Genomic DNA, 9462 nt, shown 5'->3' with positions numbered 1-9462 from the left:
TGTGTGTGTCTCTCTGTGTGTGTCTCTCTGTCTCTCTGTGTGTGTCTCTCTCAGTCTCTGTCTCTCTGTGTGTCTCTCTGTGTGTGTCTCTCTCTCTGTGTGTCTCTCTCTCTCTGTGTGTCTCTCTGTGTGTGTCTCTCTGTGTGTCTCTCTCTCTGTGTGTCTCTCTGTGTGTCTCTATCTGTGTCTCTATCTGTGTGTCTCTCTGTGTGTCTCTCTGTGTGTCTCTCTGTGTGTGTCTCTCTGTGTGTCTCTCTCTCTGTGTCTCTCTCTCTCTGTCTCTCTGTGTGTGTCTCTCTGTGTGTCTCTCTCTCTGTCTCTCTCTCTCTGTCTCTCTGTGTGTGTCTCTCTGTGTGTCTCTCTCTCTCTGTGTCTCTGTCTCTATCTCTGTCTCGCTGTGTGTGTCTCTCTGTGTGTCTCTCTGTGTGTCTCTCTGTCTCTGTCTCTGTGTGTGTATTGCCCTGTCTGTCTCTGTCTCTGTGTGTGTATTGCCCTGTCTGTCTCTGTCTGTGTCTCTATCTGTGTGTCTCTCTGTGTGTCTCTCTGTGTGTCTCTCTGTGTGTGTCTCTCTGTCTCTCTGTGTGTGTCTCTCTCAGTCTCTGTCTCTCTGTGTGTGTCTCTCTGTCTCTCTGTGTGTGTGTGTCTCTCTCTCTCTCTCTCTCTGTGTCTCTCTCTGTGTCTCTCTGTGTGTCTCTCTGTGTGTCTCTCTGTGTGTCTCTCTGTGTGTCTCTCTCTGTGTCTCTCTGTGTGTCTCTCTCTGTTTCTCTCTGTGTGTCTCTCTGTGTGTCTCTCTCTGTGTCTCTCTCTGTCTCTCTCTCTCTCTCTCTGTCTGTGTGTCTCTCTCTCTCTCTCTCTCTCTCTCTCTCTCTCTCTCTCTCTCTCTCTCTCTCTCTTATAGAACCTGCATCTTTATCGTGCGGGAATGTGGTGAAGTAACACTGTGTGTTGTATGCTCTTGTAACACGAGATACGCTTTCACAAGCGCTAAAAAACAGCTTTTGATGACAAACAGGACATATGTTACAGTAGATATTTCAAATGTAGTTTTATTTCTTTTAACACCAGTGGTGGCAGACGTTTCAATACCAAACGGTTGACGTGCCTTTCAGCTGTGTTGTGCGGAATATCGATTTCGGTGGTCGTACAATTCCAGACACTATGGACGTTGCGGGGAAGACGGGACCGACAACGACGACTGAACCGAGACGTGTGTGTTGTCGTTCGGCGTCATCGCGCGCACCGACACTGGTAGCGTTTGCGGGGAGAACGAGCGCCAGTGGCCTGAAGAAGCAAACTCCTTGACGCCCGAACGAATGGTTTTGACACGACTTGTAGAGGCGGAGCCCCTCGGGGCATGTTTTGGGTGGTGCATGGGGAACACGCATTTCAGTTATATGAATTATTCGTCTTGCACCTGGGTCTTCCAGGTCTGTGACCTAATAAAAAAAAACTCAGCTGTTGCGTGTTATCCCATATATTTTATGTATGTGTGTGTGTGTGTGTGTGTGTGTGTGTGTGTGTGTGTGTGTGTGTGTGTGTGTGTGTGTGTGCGTGCGCGTTAAACACGTTTTTGTTTAGGAACAATATATTTTACATACTTCATGACATATGAAACAGTTTAAAAATATAATTAACATGTCAAACTGTCCAGGAGCTTACATTTTAAAATATTACTTTGAAACTTACCACTCGGTGTTGTTCTAAACTTTTTATAATTCCTTTTCTAACCTAGATTATTGTTCTTGCAATCTTTTCATATCAATGCACGAAGGCACAATTCTTAAACTTTCGCTGTATAGCCTACAAGAGAGGTGTTACATGTGTAACCCATCTCCGTAAATAAAACAAATACGGGCATGATGTTAAATTTAGTTACACACTCTCGATGCTACATAGGAACATGCTCATTTGAAAACTGCAGAGCAATCGTAACACTTGTGTAAGGGGAGGCTGCAACGTATTGTGAATGTCGCTTAAATAGAATAAGACCAAAATTATGTTCTTTGTGAATTTTGTGGTGTGTGCACTACACACACACGCACACACCAACACACTCATTAAAAGTGCTATCCTTCTCAGCGCAACTACTACCCCGCTCTTCTTGTCAATTTCACTGCCTTTGCCACGAGCGGTGGACTTACGATGCTACGAGTATACGGTCTTGCTGAAAAATTGCATTGCGTTCAGTTTCATTCTGTGAGTTCGACAGCTTGACTAAATGTTGTATTTTCGCCTTACGCGACTTGTTTTTACTCAGGACGCGTCCGTCTTCATTGAAAAGACTTATGAGCATCGGAGATGGTACCCGACAAAAAATAAACCTGTAAATCCACGCCTATCAAAGATTTTTTTAATTTTCATTCTTCAAAAGCTATTTGCAAAATGAACAATCTATACGTCCATAACACATACCAAAGTGAACTCGACTTAACAGCAAAGAGCAATTTCTATGTTCCGTTTTGGCGACGACGACAAATTGCTCCATTTCCCAGTGGGAACGGCTCGCAAAGGCCCCGTCCTGGCTGTGTGAGAGGAAAACAAGAAGCGTCACCGTCACTTCGTGCTTCGTGCAGAGGAAAGACTGACAGAGCTGCAAGAAGAAACAAGACAAGATCAAGATCTACTGTTACGGCTGGAATTTATGTATGCATGTCTGTATGTATCTATATCTACTCCTATCAAAAATTGTGCGTGCTACTCTCTGTTTACTATATAACTGTTCTTCACACACACACACACATTCCAACCAGGCACAAAGACAAGAACACAGTATAGCCCTTTGCCCCTGTACCTCTATTTGAATGTTCAATCACAACATAAACATATTATTCTACATCCATTCTACAGATCACTTTCGCTCAACATGAAAGTACTATTTCTGTTAACACACAGAAATCAAACTGCACAAAATTACATACAGGTTATTATGTCATGCAATCTACAGTTCTCGTGCACACACGTAACACTTGAGGCTTTGTTCCGTGAAAGCCCGTCTGTCTCAAAACACACGAAGACACTGTCTCAAACAATTCTTCTGTTACTATTCACTTCTGTTATACACAGATGACAAACCCCACGACGCTCGACGTCTCGTGGTTATTCACTCGGGAACGTATCTGTTCAGCTATCACGCTGGTTAAATTCTCTCAGTCGTACTCACAAAATACAGTGGCACACACTGCTTCACCCCACCCACACAACTGTCTCGTGTGGTGGAATGGGACGGGGTTCCCGTTACGCAGCGCTTCACGCCGTCTTTCCCTCCAGCATCTCCACAGCTCACGGCTGGAGCATGAGGGCAGAACCTCCCGTCTCGTTCCCTCTTCCGCGACCGCTCTCGGCCCGGGATTCGTCCGTGACCCACTCGGCCCGGGGTGCTAGAATACACAAGTTTAAACTACCATAAGTCTCCATACTTGAATAAACTTTTATAACGTTCTTTATCACTACCGGCAACTATCTTATGCGGTTACAGTATATACACCCGCTAACTCATAAGCGAATTCATTTCCGAAAAACATGTAAACATTCTTTTTTCAACAATGGCTGACAACCGCGCACGTTTTCCAGCTAATTCACACATGACTCTCCCGGTCATTTCTCAAGTCAATATTTCCGAGCAAAATAATATCTCCGAGTAAAATATCAATTCAATAAATACCTGTAAACACAGCAGCTGAATCTACTGATTCAGTAACCGCGACACGAGTCTCCAAACGACCTCTAGCGCCCGGTGAGCAACTTTACAATCAGGAGACACGTCCTCTCCTGTCGACAGTCTGCAAAGCTCTGAGCCTGTATTATCTCTACAACGCCACCTCGGTCTATACTCTGCTCTGATTGGTCACCGACAATACTGCACTGCGTCAATGACGTATCACCGTACGGTGTCCACTCAAAGTTCGTGGCCCATGAAATTTTGTACACCTGAGTCACATAACTCCAATATACATCTATGTGCAAATCCGTTTGTCACATTACCCCCTCCTCCCGGAAAAAAAATGACCGACCAAGGTTATTTTTTTCTTTAGGCCAACAGGTAAAAAAGGGTAACTACTTCACTGAACTGCAATATAATTTCAATATCGCATTCCACTACGGATCAAACTGTTGTAGCTGACATAAGAAACAAACTTTCTTATCCACTAATCACATATGTTCAACAACACTACTTTATGTCTGATAAAGTACTTCTTCCTTCTCTTGGAAGATTTCACTGAGTTTTTCTATTAACTCACAATTTCCAGTCATGTTGCTTTCCAGCTCAAACATGTAATGTCTTTCTTTAGCATCTTCAATTTTCATATCTTGAGTCCACGACTCTTCCAACATAGTACTACGACTTATGTTCCTGATGCTAAACAAACAAGTAGTCAAAATCAAGCAAACCATTTTCTTGACCTCTTTCTGCGATTGCCACCATGGCTTACAGCATCAGTAGTCTCTATCGACCTACTCTTTCCACTCGTAGCCAGTGAAAAACCACCTTTTAATCTGTTCAGTTCAGCACGCAGCTGACTGAGTTCTTCTCGAACAACTGCCAAGTCCAGATTCAAACACGGAACCTTCTGATCTGGAGTCAGAATTACAGGTTTATCAGGAGGGTTTCTTCTCTTTTCCTGCACACGAGTAGCATGAGTCGTAACCCCCTCAATATCAGGAAAACAGTCTGCGTCACCTGAAATCCCCGGAATGTTGCCTATGATCAAATCAGCGACAGGATCATTCAGGACGCAACAAACCATCTCTCCCGACACATAAGGTGTCTCAACTTTAACTTTCGCCTGAGGATAAGTAAGGACCTCTCCACCAAATGTCTTACAGGTGACCTTTCTACTGACCATCTGGTCTTTTGACACCAATCCTCTACGCACTCCAGAAATCGTAGAACCTGAGTCTCGAAGTACTGTACACTCACTCCCGTTAACACTACCATGTTCCAACTTCAGACTTCCAACATCCTGAGTAATTGGTGAAACGACTTCCGCAACAGCAGAATTTCCCGAACAATCAACGTCTGCGACAACAGCATTTCCTGACTCGACCCGCTCATATATACCTGATTCAATCAGATACTTCGGACAAGACCACCTGTCATGGCCGTCAATCCCACAAATCAGACAAGGGTTCTGAGGGTTTATCCGTAGGGGACACTGAACTGACCAATGTCCTTTCTCATGACATAACAGACAAGTATCTCCGCTCCGGGACAAACCACCTCTGCGACTACCAGTACGATTGCGTCTACTTCCACGAGGATAGTATGTATCACCTTGTGACTGTGCCTGAGCATCGGACGTACCTCTGCCATAGCTCCAGTTACCTTGTCTACGACCAGCAAAACTGGAACCAAACCTCCGCGACTGCGGACCACCTCTAGTATTATTGCTTTGTGCAAAAGCAGCTGCAGCGTACTCTTCGTGACTACACGAACCTGCAGAAAAAATGGTGGGCCCAGACTTTCGTGACAAGTTTTTCCCAGGTCTCGCTAAGCGATAGCTTTCGGCAGCTTTGACCATCTCATCCAAAGTAACTAAACCTCGTTCCCGAATGAAAGTTGCTAAGTCAGCTGAAACGCTTTCAAGGAATTGTTCTCCCAGAAACAAGTTCACTAAACCCTCAACATCTGTGGTTATGTCAGATAGCGCAACCCAACGATCAAATAGTCGTCTTAACTCAATCCCAAAAGTTTGGAACGGTTCCTTTTCACTTGGACGGATATTACGGAGTTTTTGCCTGAATGTCTCAGACGTGCACTGAAATTTCTTCAGCAAGTTTTCTTTCAAACATTGGTATGTTAGTTCACCAGCAGCAGCAAGGCTATGGTATAGGTTTAATGCATTGCCCTCTAAAAGAGCAGACAAGTACGTGATCCACCTTGTCTCTTCCCATCCCAGAGATTTTGCATGAGTTTCAAATCGGAACAAGTATGAGTCTATATCATCTTGCTGTTCCCTGAATGCAGGGAGCCTGGGGTAAACAGGGCGAGCACCAATATTAGTGTGAGAATCCCGACCATTTTGCGGTCCACGCGACCCAGCACTAATTTCAGCCTGTCTAATCTCAAGTTCTCTTTGCTTTAATTGGTGTTCTCTATCTTTGTCTCTTTCTTCTCGTTCCAATTCTTTTTGTCTCTCTTCTCTTTCCAATTCTTTTTGTCTCTCTTCTCTTTCCAATTCTTTTTGTCTTCGACTTTCTTCAATTTGTGCATCTTCCCTTTCTTTTTGTCGATCAAATTCTTTTTGTCTTCGACTTTCTTCCAGTTCTAATGCTTTTTGTCTTTCTTCCCTTTCTTTTTCTTTTTGTCTTTCTTCCATTTCTAATGCTTTTTGTCTTTCATCTTTTTCTCGTTTTCTCTCCAAACGATCAAAACATTCTTTCACGTATTTCTCACGTTTATCGGCAGCCAGACCCAAAGTCTCTGCCTGTTTTACAAACTTTTCAAACAACGCATCATAATCATCTTCGCTCTCCATTGTGTAAGTTTTGAACTTTCAAAATCACACCAAAATATGTCCAAGTTTAGAGAAAAGTTTTGAAAAAGTTTCCAACAATAATGTAAGATCAAGTAATCTACTTCAAAACTGTCAAGTACCACAACTAATCTGGCACCAAAACCAATAGTCAATACAAGACTATATCCAAATACGTTTTGGCGTAAATCTCACGCAAAAATATCCAACAGTTTTAATGAAAGTCAAATATTCAGTCAATGAAGTCAAAACGAATCTTCAAACATATATACAAGTACAAACAAAACAACAACCCCAAACCACAAATAGGAGGAAAAATTCAAAGTTCAAAAATGCAACACAAGTAAAAACTTAAGACTAATCAACAAACTAAGTACTAAATCAGAAAATCAAAGCCAAAATAAGTCAAGTCCAACTAAAGAAAACGCAGTTGGAAGCAAAATAAAACGAAGTTCCAACAAAAATTTATGAAGTGAAACACTCCATATAAAACTAAAACTAATTTAAAGTTGTAAATAGTAGCTTAAAATAACTGTATATACAACTACTAATGAGACTAACTTAATTTAGATCAACAAGACAACAAAAAATGTAGTTGGAGGCAAATAAAACAAATTCCAAAAAAAAATATTAAAGTGACACAATCACTCCAAACAGCAGACTAAATTCAGGCAAAAAAAAATTCAAAGTACCTAATCTACTACCATAGCAAATAACAAATCAAAAATAAACTAAAACTTAAACTAATTAAAGTCTATATCAAAATATCACCACTAATTCTCTTAATTATTTACAACAAACTTACAAAATCAACAAAACTAATCCCACAAAATCAATACCTAATCAATCACATTAACAAAACAAAAAAAATTCAAAATCAAATCATAAAATTTCCAAGTCCAAAAGAACAAAATTAATCAAAGTTAATTAACTTTACAAAGGCAAAGGGCAATAAACAACAGATAGATCCCTATTCCAAAGCAGAAAGGAAAAAAAAAATTTCCAAATATTTTACAATATTGAAAGCACAGAAAAGAGCAAGGAAAGAGAAATGAAAGACCCCACAGGAAGAAAAATGAAGTTAATCCCTCAGTGCTTAGAACTGTACAGTAAGCACTACCGTAAAACTGGAGACGGTAACAGCACAAAACAGGACATGAACAACACAACTACTCAATCTGAAAATCTCAGTCTGCGTGACCTACTGCCAAAACGTTCTGAAAAACCCAACACAGGGGACAAAATTAAATTTAGCAAAGCAGGGAAACAACTATGAATTTATACTAACACAGAGTAATCGGGGTCACCAAATGTTACGGCTGGAATTTATGTATGCATGTCTGTATGTATCTATATCTACTCCTATCAAAAATTGTGCGTGCTACTCTCTGTTTACTATATAACTGTTCTTCACACACACACACACACATTCCAACCAGGCACAAAGACAAGAACACAGTATAGCCCTTTGCCCCTGTACCTCTATTTGAATGTTCAATCACAACATAAACATATTATTCTACATCCATTCTACAGATCACTTTCGCTCAACATGAAAGTACTATTTCTGTTAACACACAGAAATCAAACTGCACAAAATTACATACAGGTTATTATGTCATGCAATCTACAGTTCTCGTGCACACACGTAACACTTGAGGCTTTGTTCCGTGAAAGCCCGTCTGTCTCAAAACACACGAAGACACTGTCTCAAACAATTCTTCTGTTACTATTCAGTTCTGTTATACACAGATAACAAACCCCACGACGCTCGACGTCTCGTGGTTATTCACTCGGGAACGTATCTGTTCAGCTATCACGCTGGTTAAATTCTCTCAGTCGTACTCACAAAATACAGTGGCACACACTGCTTCACCCCACCCACACAACTGTCTCGTGTGGTGGAATGGGACGGGGTTCCCGTTACGCAGCGCTTCACGCCGTCTTTCCCTCCAGCATCTCCACAGCTCACGGCTGGAGCATGAGGGCAGAACCTCCCGTCTCGTTCCCTCTTCCGCGACCGCTCTCGGCCCGGGATTCGTCCGTGACCCACTCGGCCCGGGGTGCTAGAATACACAAGTTTAAACTACCATAAGTCTCCATACTTGAATAAACTTTTATAACGTTCTTTATCACTACCGGCAACTATCTTATGCGGTTACAGTATATACACCCGCTAACTCATAAGCGAATTCATTTCCGAAAAACATGTAAACATTCTTTTTTCAACAATGGCTGACAACCGCGCACGTTTTCCAGCTAATTCACACATGACTCTCCCGGTCATTTCTCAAGTCAATATTTCCGAGCAAAATAATATCTCCGAGTAAAATATCAATTCAATAAATACCTGTAAACACAGCAGCTGAATCTACTGATTCAGTAACCGCGACACGAGTCTCCAAACGACCTCTAGCGCCCGGTGAGCAACTTTACAATCAGGAGACACGTCCTCTCCTGTCGACAGTCTGCAAAGCTCTGAGCCTGTATTATCTCTACAACGCCACCTCGGTCTATACTCTGCTCTGATTGGTCACCGACACCACTGCACTGCGTCAGTGACGTATCCCTGTACGGTGTCCACTCAAAGTTCGTGGCCCATGAAACTTTGTACACCTGAGTCACATAACTCCAATATACATCTATGTGCAAATCCGTTTGTCACATCTATGTCTTCTGATGAAGATTGTTCAAACAGGATGGCCAGAAGAAAGAAGAAATGTTCCCGTCAAGCTTCAAGACTATTTTCCGTTCCGAGAAGAAATTTCACTGCAGAATGGGTTCCAGAGAACATGAGAACCAAAGTGATGTCTTTGATTCACATCAGTCACACCGGGCTACAAGGATGCCTTCGAAGGGCTCGAGAAGTTATCTACTGGCCAGGAATGAACAAAGACATGGAACAACTGCTTGGACAGTGCAAAGCGTGTCAGACATATACCAGAGAAATCAGACGAAAGAACCGATTATTAGTCAACTGATTCCAGAT

The 9462-nt window shown here is 42.2% G+C and overlaps 1 long non-coding RNA gene across 1 annotated transcript; it reads right to left on the bottom strand.

Moving 5' to 3' along the window:
• Positions 1 to 2774: 2774 nt before the first annotated feature.
• LOC138974344 (uncharacterized) lies at positions 2775 to 9134 on the bottom strand. Its single transcript, XR_011458407.1, has 2 exons — positions 3662 to 9134; positions 2775 to 3377 (listed from the first exon to the last, which is right to left on the bottom strand). It is a non-coding gene; the product is annotated as an uncharacterized lncRNA (long non-coding RNA).
• Positions 9135 to 9462: the final 328 nt, after the last annotated feature.

Source organism: Littorina saxatilis, linkage group LG8 (assembly GCF_037325665.1).
Source record: "Littorina saxatilis isolate snail1 linkage group LG8, US_GU_Lsax_2.0, whole genome shotgun sequence".
Lineage (NCBI taxonomy): Eukaryota > Metazoa > Mollusca > Gastropoda > Littorinimorpha > Littorinidae > Littorina > Littorina saxatilis.
The sequence above is the reverse complement of the archived record's forward strand: the minus strand, read 5'-3'. Positions and strand labels throughout refer to the sequence as shown.